The 18,173-nt window shown below is 33.5% G+C and overlaps 1 long non-coding RNA gene across 1 annotated transcript; it reads right to left on the bottom strand.

Moving 5' to 3' along the window:
- Positions 1-15,030: 15,030 nt before the first annotated feature.
- On the bottom strand, positions 15,031-16,878 carry LOC138908779 (uncharacterized). The gene is made up of 3 exons (XR_011415183.1): positions 16,782-16,878; positions 15,889-15,947; positions 15,031-15,208 (listed from the first exon to the last, which is right to left on the bottom strand). It is a non-coding gene; the product is annotated as an uncharacterized lncRNA (long non-coding RNA).
- Positions 16,879-18,173: the final 1,295 nt, after the last annotated feature.

Below are 18,173 nucleotides of genomic sequence, written 5' to 3'. Positions count from 1 at the left end.
CAACAAGATATTCTAAGAATAACAACTTCTAGTAAAGAGTTCAACGGTTAAATAATAAATACGGAATAAAAGAAACAAGAACTTCAACTAAACATGTAAAGCAATTAGCAAGTAAGAGATAAGACAAGTAGAACATGTAAAAATAGACTAGAAATGATGACCATAACATGTTAAGTTAACTCAATTAAGGCATGAAAGGAATCTACATAGCTAAAACCAGTAATTTTCACATTTAGCCCATGTACACACTCATCACCTTGCGTACATGGCTTTCACATATCACAATTATCACAACCAACACAAATCCTAAGGGTAATTTCCCCACAAGCCTTTATCACAAATATCCAATTCCGAACGGCTCGAATCTAGCCAAAATAACTTTATACTATAAATATGAACTATAAGAAACTAATTCGAACAATGAAATTACGATATTTACAAAGAATTAAAAAGTCAACTCGGGCCCGAATTTCGGAACCCAACCAAAATTTTAAACGAGTGCAACCGTATAAGAATTACTCAAATCCGACCTCAAATCGCCTTTCATATCCCCAAATTTTAGCCTAAGGAGTTTCACAAATTTTTCTCCAAATTTCCGTCTCAAAACACTAATTAGATGATGAAATTAATAGATTCATATAATTTAAGAAAAATTGAGTTAGGAATTCTTATCCAATATTTTTCTTGAAAATCTCCCGAAAAATCGCCTCATACCGAGCTCTCTAAGTTCAAAAATGGATAATGAAAATTAAACCCTCGAACAAGACCATTCTGCCCAGCGAACTCGCACATGCGAACCATCTCCCGCATCTGCGGCTCATCAGGCTTTGAAATTTCCATCGTAGGTGTGGTCATGGCTAAGCCCAGCGACTTTCGCTTCTGCGAGAACTAAGCCGCATCTGCTCGTGCACACCTGCGGCGAATAAGTCGCACCTGCGATCCAGCCCGCGCTTGCGCTTCCTTCCATCGCTGAAGCAACTTTGCTTCTGTGGAGACCATCCCGCTTTTGCGAGTCCGCACCTGCGCCCAGTCCCTCCGCAGGTGCAATGACACCAGATGTTGGAAACTTCAGCAATTGCATGAGTCCAAATATTGATCCGGATTCAATCTGTTTCACACCCGAGGCCCCCAGGACCCTGTTTGAATATACCAACAAGTTCCAAAACACATAACAGACCTACTCTAGGCGAAAAATCACGTCAAACAATATCGATTCTACGAATAGCAACTCAAATTCAAGCCTATGAGACAATGAACTTCCGAATTCTGAAACTAATGCCGATTCATACAAAAATAACTTTGATTGACTTCAAATTTTGCACACAAGTCATAAATAATATTACGGACCTAATCCAACTTCCGAAATCGGGATCCGACCCCGATATCAATAAAGTCAACTCCCGTTGAAACTTTCCAACTTTCTAACTTTTCAACTTTCGTCAATTCATGCCGAAACGACTCACGGATCTCCAAATCAACATCCGGATACACTCCTAAGTCTAAAATCATCATACGGAGCTATTGGAACCATCAAAACTCCATTGCGGAGTCGTCTATACAAAAGTCAAACTACTGTCAACTCTTACAACTTAAACTTCCAACTTATGGACTATGTGTCCCATTCCACTCCGAAACTCACCCGAAACCAAAATCAAACACCCCTGACAAGTCACATAACCATAATACAATATAGATAAGGCATTAAATAAGGGATCGTGGCTAAAATACTCAAAACGATCGACCGAATCATTACACTGTAATTGTGTAAATATTTTTTATAATGCATGTGTATTTACTGCTCTATGACGACGATGGACAGCTAATAGAATTATATGTCTCTTTCGTATGTATACTTTATTGTCAAATCCAAAAAAGGACGACGTAATCAGCTTACGCTGCGGTGCGTAACTAATTAATATAGTGCTGTAATACATCACTAGTACGTACTGCTTTATGGTCCAACAGCAATAGGAGTATCTTTTTATAATTATAGTTGGTAAACCAGACTGCAGCCGAAACTGCTAATGTTTAGTCCTAAAATAGATTTTTATATATGCTTCTCTAAACTAAGTTAGAGTTTGATCATATATTTCCAAATTTGATTTAAAAAATCTAATTTTGGTGAATTGTAATTTAAAGATAAAAATATGTTTGGATATCCGTTTTCAAAATATATTTTATTTTAAAAAAAAAAAAAATGAAACATGACTTATACTCACAAGTTCTAAAAATTATCACAAATACCCGACAGTACATTTATCAAAAACATTCATTATCATTATCACAAAACATAGTCTTGAACATAAAAAAATTTGGTGAAAAATTATCATTTTTATAATAAACTACATAACACACTATCAGATGACCGAGAAGACGAAGCAGCATTGTTACAAAATAATAAATGGTGGGCTCTTTTATAAAATATAAAAGTTTGGGGCAATTTTTAAAAAATATAATAGTAATATTTTGGGCCAAAACCAGCTCTGGGTTTTGGGTTTTGGGAATTTGATAAAATATGGATAAAATTTATGAACAAACATGTATTTTTCAAAACTAATTTTAAAAATATTTGACAAAATCTATGGCCAAACGGGTCCTAAATCTTCCCAAATTACTCCTCTAGTTCCTATACTTCTTTTAGCCGTATATAGAGGCATACACTACTAGAAATTCGCTAAAAATCGACCAAAAAAATCGATCAAAGTTGGTCGGTTATGGCCAATTACCGACCAAAACGTGACCATTAGAGTGTGGACGGTGTTTTGATGATCGGAATGGCTTACCGACCAAAGTTGGTCGGAAATTACTAACCAACGTTGGTTGGTAGTTTAAAACGACCATCTCACAAGTTTAAGTACTTACCGACCAACTTTGGTCGGAAACATATTTTATTAATTTAATTTTACCGACCAAAGTTGGTCGGTTTAACTAAATTATATTTTTTTTATTAATTATTAAAATTTTAAAAAAATGACCAACTTTGGTCGGTAATTGAAAATATATATTTTTTAAAATAATTAAAATTAAACATTACCGACCAACTATGGTCGGTAACCTCAACAGTGCAGGCAAAATACCGACCAAAGTTGGTCGGTAATATTGAATTCTGGGAATTCAATGTTCATTAACCGACCAACTTTGGTCGGTATTTTGGAATAATTTTTTTTTATTATTAAAAACCGAACAATTTTGGTCGGTTTTTCTGGGTTTAATTTTGGCATAAAATGCCTGTTTTGGCAGCTATTCCACCTGCCAGCATACCAATACACCTAACAACAACAACAACAACAACAACAACAACACAACAATAATAACAACAACAACAACAATAACAACAACAACAACAACAACAACAACCAAAACATTCAATAAATACTTTAAAACTAACAAATGAAAGTTCAATTGAACATAAAAATCCAAAACCAAGTTAAAACTAATTACAACTAGTTCAAAACTGGTTCTATTTGTCTAGTTCAAAGTATATAAAAGTCAAGGGATATTTTCTACAACATCATTATCCCCGTCTGATGAACTTTCATTTACAATATGGTATAGAGAACGGTCTTGTGGAGAACGGGAAGAACGATCAGGGGGAGGACAGGAGGAACGATCACGAGCAGGACGGGAGGAACGATCATGTGGAGGTCAACCCTCTGGAGATGACTCACGAGATCAGGGCAACGGAAAAGCTCTATTAGATATGAGAGTTTTGATCTGAGCTTGCATGCCAAGGAATTGAGCATCTCTAAGCCTTTCTCTTTCCTTGGCCGCTTCTAGCTCGGATGTGAGCTTTGTCACTGTCTCCCGCATAGCGGAGAGGCTCTCCCTATTAAGTTGCTCGCCTTGCGAGGAAGTTCCTATTCCTCGCATTCCACACTTATAGTGATGGAAGTTTTTAGTAGGAAGCACGTATACCTTCCCCCATTTTGGACCGCCAACAGACTCCAACCATATTCTTTCAGCATCCCCGTCCGAAGGTTGGGTTGGCTCATCTGATTCACCAGCTGGATGACTATGGATGAATTCCTCCACGTTACTTTGGTAGCGACCCTATATTATTTTAAATTAAATCAGTATTTTAAAATTTTTATAAAAGTAAATTATAATACTAAAAGTTTAATTTATATCCTAAAAGTTCAATTCATATCCAAAAGGTCCAATTAATATCCTAAAAGTTCAATTCACAAGAACAAATCCTAAAAACTAAAATTTCAATTCATATCCTACGAGTTTAAACATAAACTAATTAAACTAAAGAAATTCAATCCATACCCTAAAAGTTCGATTCACAAGAACAAATTAATTTATTCTACAATTATAAATTAATTATATCTTTTTTAGTTAATTCAAGATAATTATTTTTTCCTAATTACACCAATTTATATCCTAAAAGTTCAATTCATATCCAAAAGGTCCAATTCATATCCTAAAAGTTTAATTCACAAGAACAAATCCTAAAAACTAAAATTTTAATTCATATCCTATGAGTTTAAACATAAACTAACTAAACTAAAGAAATTCAACCCGTACCCTAAAAGTTCGATTCACAAGAACAAATTAATTTATTCTATAATTATAAATTAATTATATCTTTTTAAGTTAATTTAAAATAATTATTTTTTCCTAATTACACCAATTTATATCCTAAAAGTTCAATTCATATCCAAAAGGTCCAATTCATATCCTAAAAGTTCAATTCACAAGAACAAATCCTAAAAACTAAAATTTCAATTCATATCATACGAGTTTAAACATAAACTAACTAAACTAAAGAAATTCAACCCATACCCTAAAAGTTCGATTCACAAGAACAAATTAATTTATTCTACAATTATAAATTAATTATATTTATTTAGTTAATTCAAGATAATTATTTTTTCCTAATTACACCAATTTATATCCTTAAAGTTCAATTCATATCCAAAAGGTCCAATTAATATCTTAAAAGTTCAATTCATATCCTAAAAGTTCAATTCACAAGAACAAATCCTAAAAACTAAAATTTCAATTCATATGATACGAGTTTAAACATAAACTAACTAAACTAAAGAAATTCAACCCATACCTTAAAAGTTCGATTCACAAGAACAAATTCTAAACCCTAGATTCTAACTAAACTATTCAAGACAATACAAAGTTAATAATTCAATTCTAACTTAACTATTCAAGACAATGCAAACTCAAAATTGAAACACTCATCAATTAAAACTAATTCATAACTAATTGACTAATTAATAAAACTAATTAGTTAATAAAACTAATTGATAAAATTAATTAATACAAGACTTAAACCCTAATCCTCCATAAAATACAATATTCAAATAATTGAAATACTAATCAATTTAAACTAATTCATAACTAATTAACAAAACTTAGAAATAATAAATAAATAGGTTGTAATTCAAACCTAGAATATTTAGGAGGTGGAGAAGGAGAGGGGCGGCAGTGGCAGTGGCAGCGACGACGGCGACGACGCGGCTACGGCGGGGGCTGGGCGGTGGTGACGCGGGGTGGGAAATAGGATTTATGTGAGGAAAATAGAGAAGGAGAGGGAAGGTATTGAGTGAGGGAAATAGAGAAGGAGAGGGGAAGGTAAGAGAGAAATGGGGGTTCCCCCGTTATTTCAATTCTGATTTCAGAATTACCGACCAAAGTTGGTCGGTACATTAAGTGTTGACCGTTTGACCAAAAACCGACCAACTTTAGTCGGTTTTTTTTAAAAAAAAATTAAATTCTTTTTTTTTGTTGTATTTTTTTCTTAAAATATTATAATCTATAAAAACATATTATAAACTATAAGCATTTATTTTATTTAACTATATAATTATTATAAATAATTATAAACTATAAGCATAATCTTTATAAATAATTATATTAACTATTTACTTTTAATAAATTATAATAACATCTATCTAAGTAAATTTTCTAAGTGATAATTAAGTATGTGAGTAATTTCTCTCTCTCTCTCACACACACACACATACACTATATTGTAATTGATGCTAATAACTTCTTTTTTCATTCGTTCATCACTAATAATGCATGACATAGATTAATCGATATATAGGTCGAGACATTTTGATGAATCATCGATTAATATTCATCGATGCATCTAAGTAAGTTATAAGTCGATGAATCAATTTACAAATAGATATATTTGATGATAAAGTATATATAATAATTAGGATCTTCATAAGTCTATCCCTAAAAGAACCCGACCATGTGGTCCTAGCGCTTCATGTTCTTATATATATATACAGCTATACCTCTCTCTCTCTCTCTCTCTCTCTCTCTCTCTCTCTCTCTCTCTCTCTCTCTCTCTCTCTATATATATATATATATATATATATATATATATATATATATAGACACACACACACACACACACTTCATTGTAATACTTTAACTATATATATAGCTTGTTATAGTATATGTTTGTGTGTGTATATATATAACACGCTTTGTTGTACTACTTTAACTATATATATAGCATGTTATATATAGTATATGTTAGTGTATTCATTATATGTATTACAAAAGTGTTAACGAATTACATTTATATTATTTAGATAGTAAAAATAAAAGTAATTCAAAAGTTTGACCAATGTTGACGCAATAATCGACCAATTTTGGTCAGTTATTTTGCAAAAAATAATAATTACCGACCAAAGTTGGTCGGTAAATATTTCCCTTGCATTAACCGACCAACGTTGGTCGGTAATTTTAAATATAAATTCTTAAATATTATAAAAAAATTTAAATAATAAAATAATTATTAAAATTTAAAAAATTGGGTCCAGATTACCGACCAGCGTTGGTCGGTAATCCAAAATTTTCTTGTCTGACCAGCTGGGTCAATTCGTTGACCAATTTACCGACCAACGTTGGTCGGTATTTAGTTTTAAAAAAATATAATTTTTTTTTCCAGTTTCCGTCCAAGCTGGACGGTTTTTGGTCGCTTTTTTTGACCGACCAACGTTGGTCGGAAATATTTGGTCGGTTTTTAGCGAATTTCTAGTAGTGATATCTAGGGTTTTAAATCTATATCAACATTTAAAATTTTCGAATTGAACCTATTATATTTTTAAGGTTATGAGTTTATCATATCTATTATTTATTATAATTTTATTAATTTTACGCATAAATTTATAGTTCGTGTCGAAAATATTGGATTCAGTTAAATCCAGTAATTTTATGGTGCATCCGACCCTGGCCGTATAGGACGGCCTATACCATTTTCTGCGTTAGAATATTCTTGCGTCAGATTTGATGTAATAGTATGGCAAAACAAAAAAAGAATATAATTCATAGCTTATTAATGGCGGTGATAATATTCATGGATGTTGATAAGCCATCCTCCACGTGAAGGGTTCCTCATAGTAGAAATATTATTGGTCATAAAATACTCTTTTGATTGCACATGTCTCTTGACTTTTGTGTTGGATTCACAATATAGACGTAGACTTTAGCCTCCTCCACAATCACGTAACTTCTGTATCACGACCCTACTCAGGGGAACAAATTAAGGATAGAAAGCACCAAAATCATCTATATTAATTTTGCATAACATTAGTCGTAGTAATAGTTAACGTACAGTTGGCTTTTAGTTTTAAGTCTTGTTTGTAACATCGACCAGCCAACTGCAAGTCTATAATTTCGACCAGTAACATGTTACATGCAGGTGATAATAACATAAACAAGTTTATAGTTACACAGTAGTTGGAGTATTGTCCCGAGGAGTAATTAGTATTACATTCAGAAATAAGTCTATGCGTTAGATACATATTTTTAGTGACGTATGCAGAACTTTTTGCAAAATGGTGTAATTTTTTTTATTCCTTGACCGAAATGGCTATTTACTTCATTTTACATATATTCAAGTAACTTATACCGAAGGAAAAGATATTACTTACACAAACACATAAAAAATAAATTGTGGATCGAAGTATGATGAAACTTTTTGCTAAACGATGTCTCTGCCATCGCATATCTTGGAACCATTCGTCAATTTCTAATTCTCCACTCACAATTCATTTTCGTGGGCTGATGGAGACATTAAGGACCCAAATACAATGCTAGAGGTCTCGTTAAGCAAATCAAAATCAATTTTTTTTGTCAATTTTTTTGTGGTAAGCCAAAGAAAATAAAAAGTTGAATAGACCTTAAGCTTCATTTCTTGTCTGATAACCACCAATATATATATCGACTTTATTAATTAAACAATGTACGAGTTACATCTTTCATTAGCTTGGAAGGTTTGGGGTCATAGTCAATGACGACGACGTTTCATTATTTAAATTTTCTCTAATTCGAAATGGCATAGTGATGCATTTCTCATAGTTTCGTATTGTCGTTAACTAATTCCAAGTTAGAATTTTTAATTACATAGAAATTCATGAAAGGCAACTTAATTTAGTTTAATAGTGATAGCCAAGGGTGTGAGTAAGTGTGTATAAAATTTGTCAATTTTACTCGCCGTGAAGTTTGAGGTGAGAATATATAATTGAAGGACGTATAAGATAAGGATTTGAAAGGGTACTTTGTTTTGCTTTTGGATGAGGAGAGTGAGGTATGATAATATATATGATTTTCTTTCAAGTAATCTAAAATTAAATTGCTATAAATAAAACTTATTTCCACTCTTCTTTTTTTTAAAAGAATTAATATTTCATAAATTGATATGTGTATGTGAACAAAATTGCATGTGAATGTTTCTGCTGAGTGAGGCATGATTCGGCATATTCTAACTAAATGTATCAAATGATTAATAGGAATTTCAGAAATTAAAATTATTCATCCTTTCTCCTATTCTGAACCTGCCTATCCTAAAAAGAAAAAATAATACTAATAAAAAAAGAGAAATGTATATTTTTAGCTGCTTCCAAATAATAGCCGATAGAATGTATATTTTATTTATATAATAAATATATTTTGATTAGTGAATGCAGTTAGTTCGCTGACCTGCTAATTTTGTATTTTGCCCTAATAAAAACGTGAACTGCATTTCAGTTTTCTTCTAAATCTCAAACCTCATTGATGATATCCTTGTTCAGGTATTGGGCTAGGCCTAGTACTAATTGGGCTTTATGTTAGGCCCTTCACGAGTTCACGGTGTCAACTGTCAACATTTGATCTTTTATTGCTGAAGAATTAACCCAAATAGCCATCCACCCAACCGCTTAAACTAAAAATAATCGGTGGAGGTATAATATATGTATAATTTATATATTATATATGTATTGTTGTGTATAATAATTATATAATCTATGTATATGGCTATAAAAAGTATACAATGAATATGACCGACTATTTGTGTAAAGATCCCTTTATTGCTCGCAGTGCCCTTCTATCATCTTTACACAAATAGCCGGCCATATTAATTATTTATTTTTTCTAGTTATATACATAGATTAAACACAATTATACACATATAATGCATAATTTATACATATATTATACATTTACCGGCTATTCTTTATTTAAGTGGTAGGGTAAAGGCTATTTGGGTTAATTCTTAATGGGAATCTGCTCGCCAGTAATAATTCTCTCAGCGTTAGCAATTAAGTACTTATCTTTAAGAGCCTGTTTGGAAAGCCATCTTAGAATTAGATTTGGGTGTAATTACACCATTTGACATGTTTGTCTGGCCAAATAATTACTTAGTCGGCATGAAATTTGGTGTAATTGGAGATGTGTAATTACACTCTCCAATTCTCAAGGGGGAGATGAGAATTGGTGGCAATTATACTGTGTAATTACAAGGTTACCTTTTAATTTCTTTCTTTATAACTTTTTTTTTAATTTTATTTTTATTTTATATTTTAAAATATATTTTATTTTTTACATTATTTATCCTTTATTTCTCTACCTTTACTTCTTATGATTCCATATAATTGCTCGTATATTTTATTTCTTAATTATTTTATTTTCTTCATTTTGCGTAATTGCGCTATTATTCTAGTTTTTGAAACTACACTTCCTAATATTAGAAATAATGAGTCATTAACAAACATGACATATAATGAGTGATGAACTTATTATGTTTCCTAATCTTAAGTTGTATTGGAACTTATTTTTATTATGTTGGAATTTGACATATGTTAAAGTATTTTTTTTTGTAGGATTTTGAAATTGTGTTATATTTATGGTTCTAATTAACTTGTTTTAATAGTGACGACTTGTTGTTTCACATTGCATGTTATTCATTTTTTAGTTAGAATTGATAGATTAGTTTTGTCAAACATTTGCATTATGTTATTGTCACGACCTCAATTTCCCTTCGTAGCATGTCGTTAGGGTAGGGACTAGGTAAGCCTAATACTTATTGAATTAATGGCAAACCCAACCAATAACTATTAAATATGAAACCGAATTTTATCTATACAAAGCCAACAATCCCAAAACCGGTAGTACAAGTCATAAGCTCTACCGAGTTTACTAGGACAAATCTTCTAAGTGCAACTGTTCTAAAATAGAAATAGACAGTACAAGTACAATATCAGAAGGTGACTCCGAGGCCTGCGAATGCGACAACAGGTTTACCTTGAGTCTCCACAGCAAAACACGAACAACTAGCTAGTGATCAACCAATCTGGAGTACCTGAATTTGCACAAAAATATATAGAAAGTGTAGCATGAGTACATCAAAGCGGTACCCACTAAGTATCAAGACTAACCTCGGTGGAGTAGTGACGAGGAACAGTCAAGACACCTACTAAATATAATAACATGTACAAGTATAAAGGTAAAACTAACCGGGGACGATATCAATATATAGCTAAGCAGGATAACAATAACAAAACAATGCTTGAAATGGGAAACAAAGAGCAACACTTAGCAATAGGTAATAATGTCGTGGAGTAAGTTGAATACGATTATAACGACCCGACTTGTCGTTTTAAAAATTAATGCCCCGTTTAGTGACTTAATGTCTCGAGTAGCTTCGTAATATGTATTATGACCCGTGGGTATGGTCGAGTTTGATTTACTGAAGATTCGGAATTAAATTAAAAGAACAATCCTTATTTAGAAATTTAAATGGAAAGAGTTGACCGGAGATTTGACTTTTGAGCAAACGACTCCAGAATAGAATTTTGATGATGTCAATAGTACGGTATGGTGGTTATGAAATTAGGAGCGTGTCCGAAAAATTATTTGGAGGTCTGTAGTGGAATTAGGCTTGAAATGGCAAAAGATGAATTTTTGAGAAGTTTGACCGGGGGATTGACTTTTGATATCAGGGTCGGAATCCGATTCTGGAAATTGGAATAGGTTCGTTGTGTCATTTATGACTTATGTGCAAAATTTGAGGTCATTCGGACATGGTTTGTTAAGTTTCGGCGTCGCTTGTGGAATTCAAAAATTTCTAAGTTCATTAGGCTTGAATCTGTATGTAATTCGTGTTTTTGGTGTTATTGAAGGTGATTTGAAGGTTCGACTAAGTTCGTATGATATTATGAGACGCGTTGGTATGTTTAGTTGAGGTCTTGAGGGCCTCGGATGAGTTTCGGGTGGTTAACGGATCATTTTTGGCCTTGGTGAGATTGATGATATCTGCTGCTGTATTCTTCTGGTTTCCTCTTTCGCGTTCGCGAGTGGGCCTTCGCATTCGCGAAGAGTGTTTTCTGAGTGGTGAGTTTTTTTTTCCGCGTTCGCGAAGGGGAGGACGCGAACGCGAGGGTGTGGTTTACGTGTGCATCGCGAATGCGGGAGCAGTGTCGCATTCGCGAAGAGGAGCTGGTGTTAAAGCTACGCGTTCGCAAAGATAGGCTCACGTTCGCAAAGAAGAGAAGGCAGTTGGGGACCCCATGTCCTTGTTCTACGCGTTCGTGAGGTAGTGGTCGCGTTCGCGAATGTCTGAGATAGTAAAGCTTTGCGTTCGCGAAACCATGGACGCATTTGCGAAGGGTGAGATTGGTAAAGCTTCGCGTTCGCGAAGGGTTAAATTCTAGGCAGTCAAGTTCGTGCTTTGCGAACGCGAAGCCATGGTCGCGAATGCGATGAAGGCATTTTTGGGCAGAACTAAAAGTTCCACAAAATGGGGTTTTGAGTTCATAACACAAAATCAAATTGGGAGCTCAGTAGAAGGCGATTTTCGGAGAGACTCTTGCATGGGTGTTTGGGGTAAGTGATTCTTATCCAGTTTTGATTAATTTCCATGATTATGTCTTTGAATCCATCATTTAATGGATGAATTAAGTTAAAAAATTTAGAAAATCTTCTTGGTTTAAATTTAAGATTTGGAGGTCAATTTTTATTGGAATTCGATAAAATTGGTATGGTTGAACTCGTATCAGAATGGGTGTTCGGATTTCATGAAAATTATATCGGGTTCCGAGGGGCGAGCCCCGCGTTGACTTTTGTTGACTTTTTAGAATAAATTTTTAAGTCGACGTTTTATTATCCGGAATTGATTTCGATTAATTTTAATGAAGTTATATAATTGAATTGGATAGATTTGAGCTGTCCGGAGGTCAATTCAAGAAAGAAGGCGATTTTGGAATATCGACATAACTTCAATAAGATAAGTGTCTTTCTTAACCTTGAGTGGGGGAATTACCCCTTAGGCATCGAGTTTTATGTGCCATTTGTGAAATGTGAAAAACTATATACGCGAGGTGACGAGTATATACTCGGGCTTATATGTGCAAAATTCATTGAGTTAAATTCTTGGACATATTGTGTAGTAATTTAGATAATTGTTAGTATTTATTAAATCATCTAATTGCCATGCCTAAATCCTTGTTGTTGAATTTATTTTTATATGACAATTTGATGTGATTGTTACTTGAAAACTTATGTAATTTCGTGAGTATTGTTGGCTTGATATTTCTTGGAATTAAATTTTAATATGAATTTTTCCTATGGAAATAATTAATTAAGCAAGTTTAAAAAGAAGTATTAATATAATTATCTAAATTTGAATTAATGAAGGTTTGCTTTATGCTGAGTAATTTCCATCTCTGTTGATTGTTTTTTGGGGTGTTATACACATTGTATAGAGCCTTCGGCTATTTGTTGTGAAATTTATTGATTTGGTCGTATCTTTGGAATTTTGGTTATGTCCATTGGGCAAATTGTGATATAAATTGATTTTGTTTTGTTGCCGTGATAATTTTTCATGTAAATTATTGTGTTGTGTGAGTTATTATTTTGAGGATATAAGGGTGGCATTTCACCATTGCTATTATGTGGGTATAATGGTGGCATTTCACTGCTGTTGTGTTTGTTGGAATATTGTCTGGGCAGAGCGATAAGGTTGTTTATAGGAGAGATAAGGATGGAAATAGGAGCGATAAGGGTGGTTATTGATATTGTCAGGGTGGATGGATAAAGGAGGCTATTATAAGAGTGATAAGTGCGGCTATAAGAGAGATAAGAGTGGCTATTGTTAGGGACGATATGTGATGATGTGGAGTTGTGGTGTTGGTGATTTTCATGTGATGTTGTGATTTTCTTGTGTTTATTTTTATACCTTGTACAATTTGTCTTATTGTTGGTAAATTGATAACAATCTGGTTTATGTTAAAATTGAGAGCTTGTGGCTATTGCCAGGCGGATTATAAAATGAAATGTGGGCATGAGGTGTCGTGAGTAAATAATGAGGATATTGGCACGTGAATTATCCGTGCAATTGTGATATGAAATGTGGGCACGAGGTGTTGTGATTAAATGATAATGATATTTTACACGTGAATTATCCATGCAATTGTGGAAATATGAAAAATGGGCTGAGACCCGTATTTTTATGATTATGAAATGAGGTGTCACATGGTGACTTTTTAATTGAAAGAATTATATTCAAAATATTTATTTGGAAGAATTTTTATTTAGAAAGTATTATATGAATGAATTGTATTTGAAAGATATTTATTTGAGGAAATTATATTTGAAGAGATTTATTGAAAGAATTATATTTGAAAGATAATTATTTGAGAAAATTATATTTGAAAGAGAGTTATTTGAAAGAATTATATGTGAAAGACATTTATTTGAAGGACTTGATTTAATTGGGTGTAATTGTATTTATTAATAGTGTTCTTGTTGCCATGCCGGGCATATCACTGGTTGATTTGTGTTGCTCTTATTGTTATTTATTTCCTATTATTTTGTATACTATATTGCACATGCTATTAGACTAGTGAGTGTCTTGACTGTACCTCGTCTCTACTCCACTGAGGTTAGTCTTGATACTTACTGGGTACCGACCGTGGTGTACTCATACTATACTTCTGCATATTTTTGTGCAGAGCCAAGTATTGGAGATATCGGACTTGAGCAGAGTTAAAGCGGGATCGTAAGGATTCAAGGTAGAGCTATTTGTTCGTCGCAGTCCCTTGGAGTCTTTTTATTTCATTGTACTGTTAATTTTTAATCAAACAGTATTGTATATTCGGTCCTCGTGATCATTCCATGTATTCAGTTAGAGTTCGTGATTCAGTACTACCATTCTTGGGAGGTTGTATATTCATATTTATTCTGCTGTTAGTTTTGATCACTTATTTAATTCAAAAACAAAAGTGGCTTCAAAATGTAATTGAAATCGGCTTACCTAGTCTTAGAGACAAGGTGCCATCACGACGTCTGTGGTGAGATTTTGGGTCGTGACAACGGTTTAAGTCTGGTGAAACCAAGTAAAGAAAACAAGTAACAACTCAATAAGAGCAACCGCTCCCACACAAGATGTCACGACCCAAACCGATGGGCCGTGACAGGCACCCATTTCCTTACCTAACCGAGCACCAACGTAATGTATATTTCTTATCATATCATCATGGGTAAACATGCCAGAAGTGACTTCATGAGATAACTAAAATAAAATATAAGGGAATACTAGACATAGAACGACCCAACATGATATAGAAACTTATACATGTGACATACGGGCCTATAGGGCCGACATGATCATTTGTACACCCCAAAAATAGGCCTACAAGGCCATACAATCATATATATATATATATATATATATATATATATATATATATATATATATATATATATATATATATATCACACATAACATATGTCTACAAGCCTCTAAGAGTACATAAGTGTCATAAAGGTCGAGACAAGGCCCCGCCATACCAATCAATACATGTCCAAATCATATTGACCAAATAGGCAACTCCGGAGCAAGTGGAGTGCACCAACACCTTCTGCTGAGCTGATAGCCTACTAGGAGGACTCTCAACCTGTCTATCGGGACCTGTGGACATGAAATACAGTGTCCCCAGGCAAAAGGGACATCAGTACAAATAAAGTACCGAGTATGTAAGGCATGAAAGCAGTATATAAAAGACATGAAAGAAACATGTAGTAAAACACTCAACCTGTAAGTCTGAATAGCTATACGTATCATGAAACATTTATAATGTCATGCATATGCGTATAAATGTCACATCATGCATAGGTATGTGCGTACATAATATCATTAAGCCTCTGAGGGCATCCCATCATATCATCTCGCCCCTGCGGGCGAAATCATCAACGTAGACCAGCTGATCAGGTGGTGGTGCATATATAACGCCATAACCTTTCACCATATACCATATACATATAATATACTCGTATATAATGCCATATGATCATAGATCAATGCACATGTATAAATGAATGCAATACATAAGAAGTAAGTCAATAATATCTCTTGGGATGTCATAGGATCAGTATGCCTTTGATTAATATCGTGAAATAAACTTTATTGACTTACATATTTTCTAAGACCCAAGAATAGAAGATATAATAATAGGACACATGGGGAATCAATAACATCGGCACCCCTAGTACTTCTAAGAATAGAGTCATTTGTGAAAGTTTCGCGTTTGCTTGTTTCGTTTGTATCATATGGATCATGCCAAAAGGAAAGAAGGGATAGACTTAACATACCTTAACTCCATTGTGACCTTAATACCTTCCAAGCAATTCTTCAAACAACTCAACTCAATCTACCATAGCATAAAGAGATTCAAAATCAGTGTTGAGTAAAGGCTAAATCCGCAACTTAAACTAGTAGCTCGGTTATGTAACTTTGGGTAGCATCTCCCCTGTACCAAGAGCCTCCTCCAATACCATATACCAACAACAATGACCAGAGCAATCCAGCAATACATAATTATAAATAACAAGACACCATATAACAACAACAAGTCACAACTACTTCACGATGAGCGGCAAGCTCCGATTGAAACCTGTATACCCCATATCACCCCTTATAGACTTCTTAATTTAACTTAAAAGTATTTGTAACTTTATTCACTAGTTCATGTCTAGCTCATCTATTTAACTCAAACAACATCAAGATAACCTTAAGCACATGCAAGAACACAATATAATTACCTCCTGCAGTGGATTCAAGTTGAAATCCATGTTATATTTAGCTTACAACAGCCCAATACACCCCAATCACTTCATACCCAAAACGACAACTATAGTAGTGTCAAACATCCCAAAAATATTATAAAGAACGACTAATCCACCATTTAACCATTATGTGGTGTTTCTACAAATAATTTCTCCTCTAAAAATCCATTAAACAGTAGCAAAATAGACATTCCAAAAATAACGTGAAACAACCCACAAAACAGTTCACTACAAGTCAAATAACTCGAACTCACAGCTTCCGATCACCGTCTCGTGAGTTCTAACTATTAGGAAACGAATTTATCAACCTTCCTTGATATTTAAAATCTTAAATACAGAAAGTAGGAATTTCTTAATTATTAAATACCTTCTAAAACTCAAACTACAAAGAAAAAGAGAGGTGATATAGCGTTACTTACGCCGTAGGGATCGTTCTAATGTTATCACTTCTTGATTTCATACCCGGGATGTTAATATTCTTTGAAACTCTTGTAGAGAGTTTAATTATGGGTCTTATTTGATTGTGGTTTCTGGAAAAATGAAGAAAGAGACGACATAAGAGATATAAATATCCATTTTGTTGAAAAGTCAAAAAGGTACTACTTGGCACCCTAACATTGGCCCTCTTCCAATGCTTATATCTTTATATCCGTATGTTGTATAAACAAACGGTTGAAAACATTGGAAACTACATTCCAAGACCTTCAATTTAGTATATAACATGTCCCAAAAAGACCTCACATAACTCACGAAAGGTATTTCTCAAAAGACTTTAGTGACCCACTTATGCAGTCTCGCGAAACTGCAAATATCTCCCTACTCCGATGTCGTATCGACAAACAGTTTAATGCGTTAGAAACTAGACTCGTAGATATTAAATTTTATATATGGATCATCATTTAATTCCAAGTATATTAGGAGAAAATCCCTGATACATTTGACATGATATTCATCACATTATGATAGAAACGTGTGATGACCTTTGCCAAATTTTGTTCCAAAACTCGCTTGACTTCAAAATGTAACACACGAATATCATAAGACTAAAATAACTCATAACATAACCTCATTATCACATTAAATCCATTAAACAGTAGAAAAATAGACATTCCAAAAATAACGTGAAACAACCCACAAAACAGTTCACTACAAGTCAAATAACTCGAACTCACGGCTTCCGATCACCGTCCCGTGAGTTCTAACTATTAGGAAACGAATTTATAACCTTACTTGATATTTAAAATCTTAAATACAGAAATTATGATTTTTCTTAACTATTAAATACCTTCTAAAACTCAAACTACAAAGAAAAAGAGAGGTGATATAGCGTTACTTACGTCGTAGGGATCGTTCTAATGTTATCGCTTCTTGATTTCATACCCGGGATGTTAATATTCTTTGAAAACCTTGTAGAGAGTTTAATTATGGGTCTTATTTAGTTGTGGTTTCTGGAAAAATGAAGAAAGAGACGACATAAGGGATATAAATATCCATTTTGTTGAAAAGTCAAAAAGGTACTACTTGGCACCCTAGCATTGCCCCTCTTCCAACGCTTATATCCTTTTATCCGTATGTCATATAAACAAACGGTTGAAAATGTTGGAAACTACATTCTAAGACCTTCAATTTAGTATATAACATGTCCCAAAAAGACCTCACATAACTCACGAAAGGTATTTCCCAAAAGACTTTAGTGACCCACCTATGCAGTCTGTGCAGTCTCGCAAAACTGCAAATATCTCTCTACTCCGATGTCGTATCGACAAACAGTTTAATGCGTTAGAAACTAGACTCGTAGATATTCAATTTTA

Source organism: Nicotiana tomentosiformis, chromosome 3, assembly GCF_000390325.3.
Source record: "Nicotiana tomentosiformis chromosome 3, ASM39032v3, whole genome shotgun sequence".
NCBI lineage: Eukaryota > Viridiplantae > Streptophyta > Magnoliopsida > Solanales > Solanaceae > Nicotiana > Nicotiana tomentosiformis.
The sequence above is the reverse complement of the archived record's forward strand: the minus strand, read 5'-3'. Positions and strand labels throughout refer to the sequence as shown.